Raw genomic sequence first — 20371 nt, forward strand, 5'->3', positions numbered from 1 at the left:
ACCCCTTGAACATAAGCTGTGCTTGTCCCTCCCCATAAACAATAGAACGTAGCAAAAACGAGAGTGTCAGTTCCAGACCTAGGCCTTTATAAGACTCTAGGTCTATAATTACATTTGATTTTACCAAATCCTATACTCATAGGAAATACAGGTGACTGAGATATTCTGGAAAATGGCTTACCACAAAGCGCCATCTTTCTCCATATAACTACTCAGCAGATGTCTCCTTGCTTACCTGTGACAAGGTCTAACAGCGACCTTTCCCTTTCCGTAACCCCACTGACAAATCGAATACAAGCCTTTTAATTTCCCATTCTTTGTCTCATGAATGATTAACTATGGTTAGAACCGTTTGTCCCCTTGAAATTAACTAGACAGAAAGATAAGTATTTCCTTGCTGACTGAGAAATCTCGTGATTACAAACAACAATGAAATCCAGTTGTAATCATTCCCAAAAATCATCTCTCTACTTCTTTCGGTACGAGTTAAAGGCAAAACTACCAGATAAGAGACTCTGATCTTTAAATCTGGATAGTCTCCCTTTGTGATAGCCTGAATAAAATCTGTTTCTTTGCTAGTTTAATTCTGTCTTTGGCAGCAGCATTCATGTTTTGCCCTTTGGGGGAAAGCAAGTTAATGAACTGCTCTGAAACTGCCGTGCTGTGAGAAGTCCTAACCTAGTCACCTCAGGTGACCAAATGGAGGCTAGCTGGGGTCCCTCTAGCAGTCTCAGTTGTGAATCCTTCCGCCAGACTCCTTACCATCTTGCCGTATGTCTGTGTGAGACCATCTTGAAACTAAGTCCTTCAGTCCCAGCCAGGTTGGCATAGCTGAAGCCATATGAAGTAAACGTGCCTAATTTGTAGAATTGTGTTAGACCACACTTCAGTGGTGTTTGGTTAGGCAGTGGTAAATAACCAGACTGTGTCTAGCCATCCAACTATCCACTGGAGTTGTATCCCTAATGATTTAATGGGCATCCTTTACTCAACCTGCTCAGATTCAACATCTCACCAAGCCTATTCCTTTTCCTGGTACATCATCCCCTCCCAGCCCTACCCCCACATGGTTTTCCTTGGTTCTTCCCTATCCTGCAACACTCAGTCACCAAATAATGAGTTTTCCTCTCCAGCTCCACCAACATCCTCTTACCTCAGATCCTCAGGGCATCTCTCTCCTGAAACACTGAGGGCTAGTCTACTTACTCTATGTTAAAAAGAACACTCCCATGTGCAGCTAGAATAGCTTGTTTGTTGTCGGGTAGGAAGTGAAGACAAGTAGGAAACCAATGTAATCATTTGCCACCACTATCTACAGACATGCTGGTGGTTTCAGGGCTAACAGACGCCGTTCCCACAATGACCCTGGGTCCATGCTCCCAGAAGGATAGAGAATGGGAAAGCTAGTGGGGAGGGGACAGGGTATAGAGATTGGGTGGCGGGAATTGTGTGGAGTTGTACCCCCCCACCCTATGATTTTGTTAATATCTCCTTTCTTAAATAAAAAAAAATTTTTTTTTAATGTGTAGAGACGCCATTGGCCACATAGCAATCTACAATTACCCCTTCTTCCTTTAAGCCGCAACTGTAGCTCTGAGGACCCACATTCGCTCTAGCCTCTCTTAGTCCTTGTCTCCCAAAGAAAATCAAGGGGCTATGTGAGCTATCAAGCTCAAGCAAAGCATACAAAGACATAAGCTCCGAGGGAATTCCTAAAACCTGGAAAGGGAAACCAGGATTTTCTGAGGGGGACCATGTTTATCTGTCAGCTGGGGAAAGAATACTTGAAAGACAAAACAGTATTTATTACTGTATTCTTCCCATGCATTCCATAATTTCAGACTGTTCTCTGCCTGGTATAAGGCAACTACCCCATTTATGACCCTGTGATCAACCTTATAACTAAAGAGTGTGTTAGCAATCATTCAACTAATGAATCAGTGCTCTTAGACTTCAGAGATATTCAAACGTAAAATCAACAACAACAACATCAATAACAACAACAATAATAACTACAACAACAATGAAAAACAAGGGCAACAAAAGGCAAAATAAAATTTTAAAAAATAATAAAAAATCACAGAAGAAAGGCTTGGGGGACAGCTCAAATTGTTGGAATATCAGCTTGCAAGCTTGAAGCCCCAGAGGTCACAGGTTTAAATCCAAGGCAACCCTTAGGTCAGATTTAAACAGCCCTCTGTTACGCTTTCTCTCCCTCCTGTCCTCACCTCATTATAATAAAATAAAGATGTTAAAAGTCACAGAGCAAGACCATGGAGATATCTTACATGGGAGAGTATGTGCCTGACCACATAGGAGGCCTTTGGTTCTAGCCTTGGTACTACAGGGCAGGGAGATGGCTCAGCAGACAGTGCATGTACTTTATTACTCTGCATGAGGATCTGGGTTCAAACCACCAGCCACCACATGGGAGCACTGTGTGAAGGGGGAAGTTTCACAGGTGGTAGAGTCTCTCTCACTATCTAAAACTCATTTTTTTATCAAAGAATTCACCAGGAGTAATGGGGCTGTACAAACACAAAACCCCAGCCAAAGGGGGAAAAAAAAAAAAATCCTTGATCCCCTACAGAGAGAGCGAGAAAGAGACTAAAAACTTGCAGTATGTGGGAGCACCATGGGTAATAGCAACGGGGCTTCAAGGCTGGTGCTGTGAAACCTCTCCTCTCTTTCAGCTTCTGTTTCCTTCCTTTCCTTCTCTCAAAATCTTATTTATTAATGGATATTTATTATTGGACAGCGACTGAGAGAATTGAGAGGGGAAGGGAGATTAAAGAGACAAAGAGACACCTGTCGCCCATGAAGCCTTCCCCCAATAAGTGGGGTTCAGGGGCTTGAACTCAGGTCTTTGTGCACTAACCAGGTGCACCACCACTTGGCCCCCCCTTCCCTTCTTTCTCTTTATTTCCCTCTCTCTAAATAAAAAATTGGGCTTGAAAAACGATAAAACAATAACAAAAACCGGCCTGGGAGGCTTCTCAGCAGTATTGTGCTTATGTGAGGCCTTGATTTCATTTTCTGGTGCCATATTTCAATATATATATATATATATATAAATATATATATATATATATATATATATATAATAAAATACATGTGCAAACTATTGTATTTACTGTCAAATGTAAAACATTAATCCCCCAATAAAAGAAAAATAAGTAAAATTCATTCTAAGTAAGGCTGGTATGGCAAACACTGTTCTGTCTGAGGGGGACAGAAGCAGAGCATGCTAAAAAACAACAGTCTTATCTTTCTATAGGTTTATGAAAAGACAACATAAACGATCACAATGAAGTACCTCGGGTTAAGAGCACATGGCCCGAAGTGCAAGGACCAGCATAAGGATCCCAGTTCAAGCCCCTGGCTCCCCTCCAGCAGGAAGACCGCTTCACAAGCCATGAAGCAGGTCTGCAGGTGTCTATTTTCTCTCCCCCTGTCTGCCTTCCCCTCTTCTCTCGATTTCTCTCTGTCCTATCCAGCAACAACGACAATGACAATAATAACAACAATAACAACAATGGCAACAATAGGGCAACAAAATGGGGAAAATGGCCTCCAGGAGCAGTAGATTCATAGCACAGGCAACAAGTCCAAGATACAACCCTGGAAGCAAATACATATATATATATCAGTCTATCAATGTTGATGTCTACCTTAGTTTTGTGGAAGGACAATGAAGTCAAGATAACAATTAAGCATGTAGCACTATTTCTTTGAAGCTTTTGTTATCTATGATAGCAATTATCTCTCCTGGGTTACTTATTCTTGGTCAAGTGTATATAGGTGGTTCCTTAATAAACATCTTTCAACCATGTGAGATCTTACATGGTTTATATGCCATATGAGGCCCTTACATCTTTTTTTCCAGGTGAAGGCTCAAAATGCTCTGCCAAGAAAAGTGAAATTAAACAACATGGCTTATACCATTTACTACATATCCCTGGTATAATGCTCATCCCATTATGACAAACTGCTGGAAGACCTGACATTCCATAGACTATGAACTCTTGAAGAGCAAGTCCTATGTCTTACTCACCTCTGCATCTTCAGTGTTTTAAGAAGTACTCAACATCTGGTAGATATTGAATAAAAGTTCCCTATGAATAAATAGTTATCATGGCATGAAAATCATCAACTTGCTACAGGATTATTGGGTAGTATGCCAGCTCCCCCCCCTTAAAGCCTCTGTCTCTAATCCTGCTTAACTAAGCACCGCCATGCCTGCAGGGCATTGGTTTAATCCCACTTAAAGCTGTGGTCTATTTACATAAACCACTGTTAACTAAGCACCGTCCTGCCTCCAGGGCATTGGTTTAATCCCCATTGGTTCACGATGTCTTATTGCTCCGCCCCCTCTCGTAGTCACCCTGATTTCCACTAGTCTCTTTTCGCTCCACCCTCTCTGCGTCACATCCTGTTTCCACCCTACTGGGCGAGTATATATACAGCTGCTCTTCTGTTTTAACACACTTCGTATTGTCTTCTGGCTCCGAGAGTTCCAGAGTCTATCTCCTGCGACGCTAGAGTTCCTGATCCCTCTCCCACACATCAGTCTAGGTTGGCTTCAGTTGAGTTCTCTCCAACCCAGAAAGCACTTGCTCAGGAAGAAGCACCCTCAGGCTCTCCCAGCACAGGATTGAATACAGTTTTCTGTATTAAACTGTAACAGATCATCACAGATGTAGCTGCTTAACGTACCACATTCAGAAGCCCACCGTTTCTGCAAGCTGCCACTCCATGTATGGCTTATCTAGATGCTCAGGTTAATGTTTCTTGTGCATTTTCAATCAAGGTGTTGGCTGAGGCTATGAAAAGGATCCTTTTCTAGACTTAGATTTATGTGGTTTTTTGTCAAGTGGCCTCTCCACAAGGGACCTCATCACAGAGCAGACTGCTTCATCAAGACCAATGAAACAGGAAGTTTCTTAGCAAGAAAGCCATTGCAATCTTAATGTAGTACAGCGACAGAAGTAATATTCTTTCTGTTACTATCTACTTTTTGTTGGAAGCAAGTCACAAATTCCTTCCACACTTAAGGGAGGGAATTCACTAGGGAATGTGTATCAGGAAATAGGGATAGCTGGAGAAAGGGAGTTAGACTAGAGTTCTGTTCATAGAAGCCTGGTTTTAAATGAAATTTGAATATTTCACTCATTCTTCACAAGTGAAGAAACTTGGTTAGGTTTACATGCTAAGTTATGAGCATGTCCAGATGCTTGCTCAGATGTGTTCCGGACGCATGATGAAAAAGGAATGTCAAACTTCACAGCTGTATCTACAGTTTGAATGAGTAAGTCAGAACTCATCAACAGAAAATAGTTGAGCCCCTTCTTCTTCTAGGGTTTGCCCTTCTTCCATAGCCAGTCAACAGCATCAGGTTGAAAGCTGTCAGGAGCTGCTTGTTTCTGGCTTTGAAAGTGACTGGGATCCATGTGGATTCAGTCGGCTAGGAAGGATCGTCAGTTTCCCCAATGAATAGGTACTCACGGGATGCACCACGAGAAGGTCGATCCAATGCATCCCGTTGAGCCCCTAAGTCACCACAGTCCTATTAGACTAGTTCCTATTTTAAAGTTCTTTGAACTGGTGATAGAAAGATGAGCATTGAAGGTATCTCTACTAGCTTCAGAATTTATAGCAATACTGTCTTATGTGATCCTTGGGATGTTCCAAATGATTTCCTTCCACTCATTTGAGTATCCAGGCAAAAAGCACTAAGTATGCACCTAGGAAGATAAACAGATAAAAATAGATGAGAAGATTGTTGAGGGCTATTAATTCAGTCCCGTTGCAGCAGTGCTCCATAGCAAATAACTCCAATGCCTCGAGGACCAACGAAGAATTTTTTTTTTCTCAGTCAGGAATTTCTGGCTGGATGTGTTCACATGACTTCATTTGGACTTGGCTGAGCTAGGCTGGACTTCAGGCTTAGCACTCAGTTCAAGTTTGTTTCAAATGCTTGTTTGTTTGTAGGGTGTTTGTTTGTTTGTTTGTTTGTTTTACCAGAGCAATGCTCAGCTCTGGTTTATGGTGGTGCAGGGGATTGAACCTAGGACCTAGGAGCCTCAGGCATGACAGTCTTTTGCTTAACCCATTTGCCATCTCCCACACTCCCACATCTTCTTCATTCTGAAGCTTTAGAGCAATAAAGAAGATGTCCATGCTCTGTTTATGACAGAAGGACAAGAGGATCAATTAGAAGCATTCAAGGCCCCTTAAGATCTGGGCTGAAAACTGGCACACTAGCTCTACCCAGATTCTGTTGACTAAAGCAAATCTCATGGCCAAGTCCAGTGTCAAGAAGATGTGAAAATATGCTCTGCTCACTTCTCTGGGAAGCAATGCAAAGTCCCATGACAGTTGTCATGGCAAATAATTCCATTAAAATCTAGTCAATTTTCTTGTGACACTGCCATGAACATTAAATGAACTACTTTTAAAACGTCTGCTTTAGAAGAATAGGCCACTACTCGAACTTTGCATTGGTACAACTCTGTGCTCCCTTGATATAAAATACAAAATCTACATTATGGTAATATAATAAAGGTAAAGATTTTACAAGCACAAGGGCCTTAAAAATTATAGTTCCCATGGCAAATATAATACAGCTTTCTGTGCCCATATACTGTAAAGACAGAAGCCCTAACTATAAACAGTAATGGGAAATCATGCATATTCAAGGATGAGGGTGATGAAAGAGTTATAGGTTCAGTTAGAAAAATTACTTTGGGAATTTTATCTTATGGACAAAGCCTCAAGTAATGTATAGCATAATACAACTGAATGTTTAGTAGGCGGTGAAGAAAATGATTTTTGCTCAGAAGGGCTGTAATACCATAATTCTAATTAAAAGAGGCACATTTTCTTAGATATTATAGATAATGCCAGTATTTTTATTCTTGTGCTTTTATTTCAAGTTTAATTAATAATTGTTGTCAGGATCTATTTTCTGATAAGCATGTTGGCCTCATGACACTGACATAGTCTGTTTCTGTTTACTTTTTAACTCACTAGACACACCAAAGTCATCTGTTTTCCACTATTGATTATCTATACAGTTAAAATAAATTAACATGGAACAATTTTCAGTTTACGATTTAGCATGGCTTATTTGAAGGATGTTGGGTTATGATAGATTAATTAAATATTAAATTTAAATTATACATAGAAACACCAGAAGTTGAAACACTAGTCTATCAAAAAGAAATTTAAATAACATAGAGCTCTTCCTTCAAATATGATGCTATTCCTTCCAAATTCTGTGGTGTCATAATAAGTGTCACATATGTAGCTAATTCCTGATATCCAATTATCAATTCATTTATGTATGCCTTAAGACATGAACAGATGCATTCCTAAAAAGCCAAAGTAAAGCTCAATTCCATATATGAGACTATTCTCTCACTTAATTTCTGTATCTTAAGTTAAAATATTGAAGGTACATTCTGAGGGGTACAATCCTTTAAAATTGTGTCTACATGTAGGGCTCACAAAGGGATTTTCTAGAAAAGCCTAATAGACTCCGTTACAATTATAGAAAAGATGAAAAACTAGCAGTGACACTGTGAAATAAAACTAAGAGAAGAAAGACAATGAAATAGCTCAGACAGTATACTGTGTTCGAGCCACTGCATTAAAGGAAGTTTCACTTCTGAGGTTTCTCACTCACTTGCTAGCTCTCTCAGTCTCTATCAGAAAGAAGAAAGAAAGAGAGAGAGAGAGAGAGAGGAAGGAAGGAAGGAAATAAAGAAAGAATAGTTAAAGACAGTTGGAATTTCAGGGCCTGGAAATAGCATAATTTTTCCATAAAAGATATTTATCACTGAGTCTTCTCCTGGACTCCTCTATAAATGAGAGTTGAGCAGTATTCTAATAAAGAAGAAAGAAAGAAAAGCAGGAAGGAAGGAAGGATGGAAGGGAGGAAAGAAAGAAGGAAGGAAGGAAGGAAGGAAGGAAGAAAGAAAAAGAAAGAAAGAAAGAAAGAAAGAAAGAAAGAAAGAAAGAAAGAAAGGAAGGAAGAAAGAAAGGGCTCCAGAGAAGAGGAGGAAGAGGACCCTGGTGCATGCTATTGCATGTACACAAGCTGAGAGGGAGAGAGGGTAAATTGTGCTCAGGTGTCAGTACCATTACGCCCTATAAAATGGCAAAGATGCATGTATATGCCCCCAAACAAGTTGAATTTCAACTACGTTTTATTACAATGATGGACTGAAAACAGTTTTAAGCTACATTCCATAGGTGTTTCTGTTTGAGATAAAATTATAACAGATTATAAGAAATTGGAAGCACTAATTCAAAAAGCTATATACACCACTATGTTCATAGCTGTACTGTTTACAGTAGCCAACATACAGGAACACTTAAGTGCCCAATAAGAGATGACTGGATAAAGAAATTGAGGGATATATATATATATTACACTGCAATCAAAAAAAGATGTAACTATAACATCTGGGACAAAATCGGATGAAACCGGAAGTGATTGGGGTAAGTACCATAAGAAGTGAAAGTGAAAGACAGTGGTCTGGAAAGTGATGCAGTGGATAAGGTGTTAGATCCTCAGCCATGTGGTTCTGAGTTCAATCCTTGGCAGCACATGTACCAGAGTGATGTCTGCTTCTTTCTCCTTTTCTCCTGTCTTTCTCATGAATAAATAATTTTTTAAAAAATGTGAAAGACAGCTACTAGGTGATTTCACTCATATGGGGAATATAGACAACTAAAATAAATGAGTTCACAAAAAATATGTTCAGCAACAAAATTGTCTTCTGGACTTTGTGAGAACTAAGGTGGTTACTGAGGTGGAGTGGGGGGCTGAGGAACAGCAAAGCTATGTGTGAGTCCCGAAAAGTCAGAATTTTGAAAAGCATTGTTATATAACTAAAAATTAAAAAAAAAAAAAAAGGCCCTGGGGAAGGGCTGGGGTGGGGTGGGGGTGATGACTTGGCAACTTCCACAATGTTTGCAATTTTTTAAATTTCTTTATTAGGGGATTAATGTTTTACTTTAATTGGCAATCGACATAAAATACAACAGTTTGTGCATGCACAACATTTCTCAGTTATCCACATAACAATACAACTTCCACTAGGTCCTCTGTCATCCTGTTTCAGGACCTGAACTCTCCCCACCTCCACCGATACAACATTTGCATTTATGTTCATTGTGCAGGTATATTTTAAACAAATATCAGTGGAGTCAGTGAGAGCTAAAGTTCTATCATTCCCCTTTCCTTTTCCCCAACCCAATCTTATTAGCATCTAGTTCTCTATATACTAAGAAACAGCATCCAAAAACCAGCAAGTTGAAAGGTATAAGTGAACAGAGATGAGCGAGACCTTGGAATTCTTAGCTACCAAGGGGAAAGTGCTATAAATGTGACAGTGGCATAGAAAAGAGAGGACATGAAGAAGTCTGCTTGTTGGACAAGAAGATTTTGTTGGTAACCTTCAGTCTTCAAATAATACACTGCAAACTGCTTTGTCAGAGACTAATGTTGAGATCAAGAGAAAATACACCATCTGAGTAGTGGAATATATTAATACACATTGTATTTCTAATTGTTGATGTATTTATTACATTAATGCTCTAATACGTTAGTAGCGGCTCTAATGATTTTAGAGAAGTGGATTTTTTTTTGGGGGGGCAGATAGTTGGTTTTTATCCCCTGTGTTCTACTTATTAATTGCTGGGCTAGTGTGGGGGTGCCTCTTCCTGGGAGTGTACTCTCTGGGTTTGAGAGAAAGTGACCGGAGCCAGCCTGGACTGCTACTCACTCTGTGACACGAGGGAGATGACTCATGGTGGCGAGACAATTCAATTCTCTATTGATCAGAGAGCCAAGGCTTTTAAAGGGCAGACCCAGAATTGGCAAGTCGGAAATGGAAATGGCTAGGAAAGGGGCAGAGAAAGGCAAAAGGGAGCTGGAAATGTAGGAACTTCCTTAGCAACTGTTGCGAGGGTTTTAACTGGTAGGATTAATAACACCCTAGAGGCAGGGAGCGTCTTGAGGGTAGAAAGAAGGTAGGTCAAAGGAATGGAATGGTTGGGGATCTTTCACGCAAAATAATGATTATGTTGATAATAAATCTGATAAGATGAGAGGATGGATGTCCCCTCAAGTCAAGCCCTGCCAATCTCAACCACATCCTCATCTCCCCCTTTCTTTTTATCTAATGGCCATAGTATCAGCAATGCAGGGTGCTTTGTGAGGCAGGGAGTCTGATAAGATGGGGCAAACCATTGGGGTTACTCCTGTCCCTCTTTGCTCAAATTCTCAGTAGAGAGAGGGACTGACAAGATAGACACACTCCTCAGGTCAAGCCCTGCCAGGCTCTACCACATCCTCACAATTTCCCAACAATTAATGTTATGAAATAAATTATGTCAAATCTCTTGACATACAAGAGTAATTATTTGTTATGTTCATAGACTCTATGGTTAGGATGACTTTTCTGTGTTTCACTGCTTATGGGTCTCATTAAGGAAGACTCAAAGACTGAAGTTGGGGGGATCAATGGTTGGAAGAGAAATATTTAAATGCTCCTTCAGTCATATATCTGGCATAGGAGGCTGGGGTACTTCAAAATTGGTAATGCCCACCAGAGCATCTATGTGAGGTTTTACCACATGGCTCAGCTCCAACACTGTAGTCAGACTTATGAGAGACAGTTCAAGACTCTAAGTGTAAGTGCTCCAGGAACAAGGTGAAAATAATATGCCTTTTTCTGACATAACCTCAAAAATCAAAAAGCTTCTTGTCTGCTATATTCTTTACTACGCATGACTCAAGTCCACCAAGAGATCAAAGAAGATTTGCTTTCTAATGGGAAGAGTATCAAGGGAGCTATTGTTTGGGAAGAGTCATTTCATCTTTGGGAAATAGAACCTGCCGTCATGAAGATAACACATGTTCAAATCTTTGGCAAACCATAAATTTGTATAAATTACCACAAATTTAGTCTTTTAACCCATACAAGGTGGTAGTAGCTTCTCTCTCTCTCTCTCTCTCTCTCTTTCTTTCTTTCTTTCTTTCTTTCTTTCTTTCTTTCTTCCTTTCTTTTCTTTTCTTTTCTTTTCTTTTTTGCTTCCAGGGCTATTGCTGGAGTTTGGTGCATGCACTACAAATCCAGTGCTCCTGGTAGCCAATTTTTATTGGAAGGGGGAGATAGAGAGGGCGAGTGACAGAGAGATACCTGCAGACCTGCTTCACCACTTGTAAAGCGACCACCCCCTACAGGTGGAGAACCGGGGTTTGAACCAGGATCCTTGAGCAGGTCCTTGTGCTTCGTACTATGGGCACTTAGCCCGTTGCATCACCGCCTGCCCCCCCTCACTTTCTAAGTCTGAAGTTTGACACAATTTCACCAAACTAAAATCAATGTGTTCAGATACTACTCCTTTCTAGAGGCTTTAAGGGAAGTTATTTTCTTTTAATTTGGGTTATGGCAGAACTTGTCTGGCTAGGGTTATAAAATCAAGGTCTTCCTGTTCTTGCTATCAACTTAAGGCTGTTATGTTTCTGAAAGCCATTGGCATTCCTTGGTTAGTGGTCCCTTTTCTACATCTTTGGAGTCAGTAACAGAAGGCTGAGCACATCTCACAAAATATCCTCTGACCCTTCTGCCTTCATATATATTTCTGAGCATAATGCAAATAAGTGGAAAGGCTTATTGTTTTTAAAGATTTCTGATTAGATTAGACCCTCCTGGGTAACCTCTCTCATCTCAAGGTTAATAAAGTTAACCACATCTGAAGAATTTCTTTTACCATTTAAGGTAATATACTCATAAATTCTGAGAAGTAAGGTAGGAATGTCTTTGCAGAAAACATTATATATTACCTGTGTATCACACAAACTCAGCCACCCACTGACATTTTGAAATTCTCCTTTGGGATTATAATAACACTGGTTAACATAAACTGCATGACCACTGTCTTGGCCTTCAGATTCAGATCTGACAATAGTGAAGACCCTTAATTATCTCAACTTATTGGCAAGCATCAGACTAAAATAAATAGTTCTATCTGTCCAATATGAATAGAAATAAAAATAATTTAGGAGGATACAAAAATACAGTAGCATATGGGAACAGAAATACCACCTTTTAATATTCAAAGAGAGGTCATGGTTCTGGGGGAAAAATGTGTCTCTGAGAAATAGATTAAAATAATCAAAAAGAAGCCCAGGGATATATGCTCTTTATAAAACAAACGAAAATAACAAGAATGGCATAAAAATAACTATGAAAGAAAACAGACAGAAATGGGGAAGAGAGAATACAAGAAAATCCAAATTATAAAAATTTGGAATTTATATAAAGAAGAAATGACAAAATAAACTACAAAATAATAAAAGTATGATTCACAGTGCTAACTTGAGAAGCCAACCTGCAATGCATTTTAGTAAGTTTTAGAATTTTGAGGTTGCAAATAACACAAACTCTTTCTCTCTTTTAATTATCTTTATTTATTGAATAAAAACACCCAGAAATCGAGAGGGAAAGGGATGATAGAGAGGGAGAGAGATAGAGAGACATCTCCAGTGTTGTTTCACCCATTGCAATGCTTTCCCCCTGCAGGTGGGGACCAGGGGCTTGAACCCAGGTGCGCTCAGCCAGGTGTGTCACCACCCAGTCCCACAAGAACTCTTTTATCTAGCCAATATAGTCTCCTTTCTTCTAAAAATAGTCAAGTGAAATTTGCCAACTCTAACCAAAATAGTTCTAGAATACTTTGAATAATGCATACTAATATACTTCAAATAATATGTGTATTTGAAATATATGTGTATTTTGAAGGATGAGGAGATAGCATAATGCTTATGCAAAAAACTTTTCCTGGGGTTCTGAGGTCTCAGGAAACACTATAAGTTAGAGTTGGGTAGGACAGTGCTTTGGTTAAGAAAATAAATAATAAATAAATAAAATCTAAATAAGATAAATTATACCATGTGTGAAGACCTGGATTTGAATCTCCAGCCACCACATGGGAGGATTATGAAGAGAAGAATCTTTAAGAGTGATGGAGCAGTGATGTGGTGTCTCTCCTTTTTGTACCTATCTTCTTCTTTCTCCTTTCCTCTTTAACTTCTGGCATTAAAAAAAAAAAAAAGGATTGTTCACCAATTTATTGGCTTTGTATGTTAACTCTCTTTTCAGCCACCAGGTTCCAGATGCTAGCATGGTGCCTACTAGGCTTCCCTGTACAGACAACCCCGCCAATATGTCCTGGAGCCCTGCTTCCCCAGAGACCCACCCTACTAGGGAAAGAGAGAGACAGGCAGGGAGTATGGATCCACCTGTCAACACCCATGTTCAGCGGGGAAGCAATTACAGAAGCCAGACCTTCCACCTTCTGCATCCCACAATGACCCTGGGTCCATACTCCCAGAGGGTTAAAGAATGGGAAAGCTATCAGGGGAGGGGATGGGATACGGAGATCTGGTGGTGGGAATTGTGTGGAGTTGTACCCCTCCTATCCTACAGTTTTGTTAATGTCTCTTTTTTTAAATGAATAATTTTTTTTAAAAAAGGAAGAGTCTTTTTTTTAAAAAGTTTTTTGTATTTATTTATTTCCTTTTGTTGCCCTTGTTTTTTATTGTTCTTGTAGTTATTATTGTTGTTGTTGATGATGTCGTTGTTGTTGGATAGGACAGAGAGAAATGGAGAGAGGAGGGGAAGACAGAGGGGGGAGAGAAAGACAGACACGTGCAGACCTGCTTCACTGCCTGTGAAGCAACTCCCCTGCAGGTGGGAAGTTGGGGGCTCGAACCAGGATCCTTAAGCTGGTCCTTGCGCTTTGTGGGAAAGCAGTCTTAATAGGAAGAATTATGTAAAATCATAGCCCCAGTGATAACCCTGGTGGAATTTAATTTAAAATCAAAACATTAAATTATGAGAAAGATTAATCTGGGGAAATGTGTTCTTTACAAGTATAAAAAGAAGCTTAAATACCACAGAGATTAATTTCAATATAATTTAACGTTTCGGTAAGTCATAAAATATTTCTATTGGTCTTTGGGAGGTTGGCTTTATTTATAAGAGCAACTTTAGGTTCACAGCAAAATTAAGGGTTGGGTACAGAGCTTTTCCATACATGCCATAACCCCACATAACCACAGTCATCTCACTTCTGGATAGCTTGTAAGGAACAAAGCAAAATGCATTACAGGGTGAAACATCACAGAACAACTGTCTTTTTTTTTTTTTTTTTTTTAAACCTCCAGGGTTATTGCTGGGGCTTGGTGCCTGCACCACGAATCCACTGCTCCTGGAGACTCTTCCCCCCTTTGGTTGCCCTTGTTGTTTATGGTTGTTTTGGCTATTATTGTTGTTATTGATGTCATCGTCGTTGGATAGGACAGAGAGAAATGGAGAAAGGAGGGGAATATAGAGATGGGGACAGAAAGATAGACACCTGCAGACCTGCTTCACTGCTTATGAATCGACCCCCTGCAGGTGGGGAGCTGGGGGCTTGAACCGGGATCCTTGTGCTTCATGCCATGTGTTCTTAACCCACTGAGCTACCATCTGACTCCCTAGAGGACAATTGTCTAACAGAGCAGCTTTGGGGACTCAGAAGTGGGGAGGTTGAGGATCTAAGTCCCTATGGGGGACAGGATGACTTTTTGGTGGAGAGTGAAGTGTACTGATACCTCTCTTAGGGAAAAGAGGAAATAAGCCTCATGACAATAGCAGAGATCAACATTTCCTCAATCAAGGGAAACTGAAACCAAGAGGGTGGGGTAGATGAGGCCACTCACAGAAAGTAGAATGCAAAGAATACAAATTTACAGAAACCCAAATCAAATACATTGTAAGCTGCTGCTTGTTTTCACAAATAACCACACACTAATAAAAACTAATCCTTAATACTGTAAAAATGTGTTTAGCATGGACTGAAGCATGTGGACAGTGACAGTTGGAAGACTGTCACATATGGAATATTCCTTATAAAATGAAGGAGGCACTCAAAACTGTTTTCAAGTTCCCAATAATTTGGTAATATGTTTTAAAAGATTTATATAAATTTACACTGTTGGAACTAATAATTCTAGTTTCAGTTATCTATTCAAAATAATCAGTAATGTATATAAAGATTGATTGACTGATTGATTGACTGATTGATTTGTGAGACAGAGGAGGAGAGGGAGAAAGTCAGAGCATCACTATGACACCAGTGCTGGGAATCGAACTTTCTACTTACTTCATGCTTGAGTGTCTAGTACTTATGAAACCAGCAAAATAGCAAAATAAGTCACCTGGGAAGGTGTTTGCTTTGCCACACTGGAAGAAGCTGAATGCTGCTGTGTCTTTCCCTCACTTCCTCTATCTCTTTACACCTTCTGTCCTCCTGTTTCTCCCTTTCTTCTTCTCCTTCCTCTTCCTCCTCCTCCCTGTCCTCCTCTGTTTCTTTTTTTTTAATGATCTTTATTTGTTTATTGGCTAGAGACAGCCAGAAACAGAGAGGGAAGTGATAGAGAGGGAGAGAGACACTGCAGCACTGCTCCACCACTTACAAAGCTCTCCCCTGGGGGGGCACCTGAAAATCAAATCTAGCTCCTTGTACATTATAACATGGGTATCACCACCCACCCAACCCCTTTTTCTAAAATAAAAAATTATTTGTAAAAAGGAAACACTGACAAAAACCATGGGATAAGAGGGGTACAACTCCACACAATTCCCACTACCAGAACTCCATATCCCATCCCTTCCCCTGATAACCCCCTGGGAATATGGACCCAGGGTCATTGTGGGATGCAGAAAGGTGGAACTTCTGGCTTCTGTAATTGCTTCCCTGATGAACATGGGCATTGGCAGGTGGATCCATACTCCCAGCCTGCCTCTCTCTCCTTCCCTAGTAGGGAGGGGCTCTGGAGAAGAGTGGCTCCAGGACACATTGGTGGGGTTGTCTGTCAAGGGAAGTCTGGTTGGCATCCTGCTAGCATCTGGAACCTGGTGGCTGAAAAAAGAGTTAACATATAAAGCCAAACAAATTGTTGACTAGTCATGTACCTAAAGGCTGGAAAGTTCAGATGAAGAGTTTCAGGTTTTCTGGTTTGTAGATAGTAGTCTTATTTTAGGTATATTCCAAAGAGCCCATGACTATACCAGTGTTTTTTTGTTTTTTTTTCCTGAGCCTGACATCTGATATGAAGATGGATCCAAGTTATTGTCTGGGGAGATGATGTCATGGCTGATAAAAGGACCAGAAAGTTGGATAAGGGGAGAGAGTAGCTATCAAATATGGAAAGGTGTATAAATATTGTTGACTGTAAACCCCATCAATTTGATCTGATCTGGGCCCCATATTCAGCACAGGAGAGTATGTGACCCTTTTTAACAGAGCATTGCTTAGTTCTGGTTTATGGTGGTACTGGAGATTGCACCTGAGACCTTTGGTGCCTCAGGCATTAAGAGATTTTTTTAATGTAACCATTATGCTATCCCTCCTAGCCCTCTTTATCTCTTGTGAAAAAAAAAAAGTGTCTTCCTGGGGCAGTGAAGTTGCAGCTATGACAAAAAAGTAAAAAAGAAACCTGCTTATCAGAAGACTACAATTGATTAATATTATGATATACCCATTAAACAAAATACCATGTATGTATATATTTCAAAGTTTTAATAACTAAAAAAACAATAATAATGAAACATGGTTTTATAAATAGTAAGTGGATAAAAAATTATGTGAAGTATGATCCTAACTGGTTTGAAAAAAAACATATATATATTAAACTGCATAATTCTTATGTTTTTATAGACGTTTATAGCTATAGCTTAAAAAACCCCCAAAATCATTACAGTGAATCTCTCTTGCTTGATGCCTTGGGGACAATTCCAACATTCTTCTTACAGTATACACAGAAGAGAACATTTTGAAGTTAGCTTTTCTCTATCACAACAAAGTACTCCACCATCAAGTTATTGTGGGGCAAGTTAAAATCAACTTTGCTATTTTTTTCATCTTTGGTAATGATTGATAGAAAGTGCCTTCCCTCACTATCCCATCATTGCAACAACTTTTTATTTTAAGAGATGGAGGGAGGGAAGGAGAGAGAGAGAGAGAGAGAGAAGCAGATACAGGGTAGCACCAGCCTTTCTTTCAGTGCAGTGAGGGAGGGTGCTGAGCTTGAATCTGACTCCTGCACAGAACAAAGCAGCACATTATCCAGGTGAGCTTTTCCACTGGCCACAACCAACTATTAAAAGGTCAAAATAGCATTTACATAATTGTTATGCAAAAGATTTTCCCTGCCTGAAGCTCAGAAGTACCCAGTTCAACCTAAATGTCTATTGACAGATTAGTACATAAGCCAACAGGTGATAATATGCACACAATGGGCTGTCGTTTAGATTCAGAGAGGAAGGAGATTCCACCCTTTGCTGCAACTGAGAGGAATCTTAAGAATATTATACAGCTTAATGGTTATGCGAATGACTTTCAAGCCTGAGACTGAGCTCCCAAGGGGTTGTGCCAGTGTGTCCTCAGCTGGACTGTTAACCATTAACCCAAGAGAGAGAGAGAGAGAGAATGAATTATACTTCGTGAAATAAGCAAAAGTATAACTGCTGTATGAGCATGTGATCTTATGGTGGTTAAATTCATAGAGACAATGGGGCTGGGCAGTACTGCACAGGGTTAAACGTACATAGACTGGAATAAGGATTCTGGTTCGATAAACAACAGAAAGTAGAATGATGATTGTCAGAGACTAAGGGTGTTGGGGGGTGGGGGTGTGGAGGGGTGGAGATGGGATGGAGGAGTCTTAATTTTGCAAGATGAGAGAGTCCCAGAGACTGGTCACACAATGTGTTTATACTTAAAAACTTTCTTTTATACCAAAGAAGAGGGTAGTGGCCAACTGGGGAGGTGACTTTGCATGTCCAATGTCAGACTTCCCAACCTTGGCTTTGATTCCAGCATCGTATGTGCTGCAGCGATGTCCTGTTCTGCTCCCCTCTCATTCTCTCCTCATAGACAATCAATGTATTTATAAAAAAAGAATATAAGTGGTCCAGGAGGTGGCACAGTGGTAAAGCTTTGGACTCTCAAGCATGAGGTCCCGAGTTTGATCCCCGGCAGCACATGTGCCAGTGATGTCTGGTTCTTTCTCTCTCCTCCTATCTTTCTCATAAATAAATAAAATCTTTTTTAAAAAGAATATAAAATTAAATTTATGTTAAATATACATACCACAATAGAATAAAAAACAAGAATACAGAAAGAACCACGGGAAGGAAGAAGAGACAGCTCCAGCCGATATAGGTAAGGCGTACTGCTCCATTAACAGAACCTGAGAACAGGGCCACTGGGAGCTCACCTTTGATTACTCCAAGTCTTCATTTACTAAATCTGTTCCCTGCTTTATTAATTCCATGAGATGAAAACCATACCCAGCAAGATGTCATCAATTAGTGAATATTTGAATAACTTGAAGCACACCCATATAGAAATAAACTTCCTTAAAACCACCTTCTCACAGGGTTTATCTCCTCAACAGGCAGATAAACACTGTGAAGGTAGCCCCTCAATGGGTGCACAAGTTCGTTTATTTTCATGCAGAATTCTGTATGTAGGCAAATATGCATATTCTACGTCTATTAAAAAATTCCTTGCTTCTAGCTGTAAAGTTGAGAACCATTATTACAGGAAGCATCCCTATATGGGCTTCTGAATTTCACAGCCCACATGCTTCAGATTCCTGACAATAGTAAAAACGTTTCTCTAAGAAGGATTCTGTGTATTTGAGAGTTATCGAACCCTCACTCCTGGAAGTTCAGGATGTTTAAGTACCTCCATTTTTAGCATTAATAAGGAGTATTAATATAGTAATAATAAAGGCTAAGTTTTTGTCTAACACATTCCAGATTTCTCTTCTGTCTACCCAAGAACTCTCAGTAATTTTCACACAGTGAATTACTCTGTCGGGATTTGTCCTGGGATGTAAATTTTTAAAATAGAGGCCTTCATTTATGACTATTTTTCTTCATCTTTATTTTTATGCTCGTTCAATGCTTACTTTAAAAATCAGTTAACACACTTTCTTGACAATGGCCCATAGTTATAAATGTGTTTTTAAAAAATATTTATTGGGTAGAGACAGGGATTAATTGAGGGGGGAAAAGGGAGATTGAGAGGGAGAGAGACAACTGCAGCATTGCTCCACGACTTGTGAAGATTTCCTCATGCAGCTGAGAATGAGGGTCTTGAACCCAGGTCCTTGAACATTCTAATGTGTGCTCAACCAGGTTTGCCACTAAATGTATTTTACAATAAAATCCACTACACATAAAAAATGTCCAAATAATCTTCTTTGACTGTGTGTAAAATATTGGTATTTTATTTTCTGTTTTATTTCATTTCACTTCATTCTGTTCTATTTTAGTTATGGGAACATTTGAAACTTATAAACTTCTAAGTATATGATACTCAAATTTGGCTTTATATTAAGGTCACTTGGGAAGCTTTAAAACATAGGAATGGGGGGCAGGTGGTGGCACATCTGGTTGAACACATGTTACAGTGTGCAAGGACCCGAGTTCCAGTCCCCAGCCCCTACGTATAGGGGGAAAGTTTTGCAAGTAAAAAAAAAAAAAAATTAAATATGGAAAAAAAAAGGAAAAAACAAAAACAAACAAACAAAAAAACCCAAACCCTGGAATGTGTGGACTGAAGAGGTGGTTTGTTGGCTGGGATGAGTGTGATTTCTGTGCACGATGAGGCCCGTGGTTTGATTCCAGGCAGCACATGGAATCTGATTGTGGAGTAGTGCTATGGTGCTTCTCTCTCCTATTTTCTCTCTTATAAAATGTAAACCAATAAAAGGAGATATGGGGTGGAAGTGACTGAGCATCAGAGTAATGTGAGGACCTGGGCTCCATTCCTGGTGCTGCTTTAAAAAAAATCCCGATGCTTGGGTTCACCCCACAATTTCCTACCTTCACCCCCACCCCACTACTAAGTACTGCTAGTTAATTGTTCTGGGGCGCTACTAATGGTAGCCAGGATTGATCTCACAACATTCAGCAGTTTCCCATTCCCCATGGTTAAAAAAATATGTATCACGGCTTGAAATGGGCTCTTGGATTATTCTTTATATTTCAAATATCTATAAAGATGTTTGAGGGCTGGGTGGTTGCACACCTGGTTGAGAGCACACATTATAGTGCAAGACGACCCAGGTTCAATCTCCCAGCCCCCACAGGGAAAGTATCACGAGCAGTTAAGTAGTGCTGCAGGTCTCTCTCTCTCTCTCTCTCTCTCTCTGTATATATGTGAAAATACATTTGCGGGCTGGGGAGATAGCATAATGATTTTGCAAAAGACAGACTTTTATGGCTGAAGCACC

Source organism: Erinaceus europaeus, chromosome 21, assembly GCF_950295315.1.
Source record: "Erinaceus europaeus chromosome 21, mEriEur2.1, whole genome shotgun sequence".
NCBI classification, from domain to species: Eukaryota; Metazoa; Chordata; class Mammalia; order Eulipotyphla; family Erinaceidae; genus Erinaceus; species Erinaceus europaeus.